Source organism: Capsicum annuum, chromosome 9, assembly GCF_002878395.1.
Source record: "Capsicum annuum cultivar UCD-10X-F1 chromosome 9, UCD10Xv1.1, whole genome shotgun sequence".
NCBI lineage: Eukaryota > Viridiplantae > Streptophyta > Magnoliopsida > Solanales > Solanaceae > Capsicum > Capsicum annuum.
Window position 1 is genome coordinate 57586338 of NC_061119.1, and position 696 is coordinate 57587033.

Genomic DNA, 696 nt, shown 5'->3' on the forward strand with positions numbered 1-696 from the left:
CATTCAATATATACGTACTACTTTAAATAAAATATACTACAATATATATACTACAATATACACACACACTATATATATAGTTATATACTAATTTATAAAATATATATACATGTATATGTTAAATATATACGTCTATAGAAGATATATACATATATATACGTACCATTCAATATATACTTACTATTTTAAATAAAATATACTACAATATATATACTACAATATACACACACACACTATATATAGTTATATACTAATTTATAAAATATATACACATGTATACATTAAATATATACGTCTATAGAAGATATATACACATATATACGTACCATTCAATATATACATACTACTTTAAATAAAATATACTACAATATATAGACAAACTTTATATATAGTTATACACTAATTTATAAAACATATACACATGTATACGTTAAATATATACGTCAATAGAAGATATATACACATATCTACGTACCATTCAATATATACGTACTATTTTAAATAAAATATACTACAATATATAGACACACTATATATATAGTTATACACTAATTTATAAAATATATACACATGTATACGTTAAATATATACTTCTATAGAAGATATATACACATATATACGTACCATTCAATATATACGTACTACTTTAAATAAAATATACTACAATATATATATATATATATATATATATATATA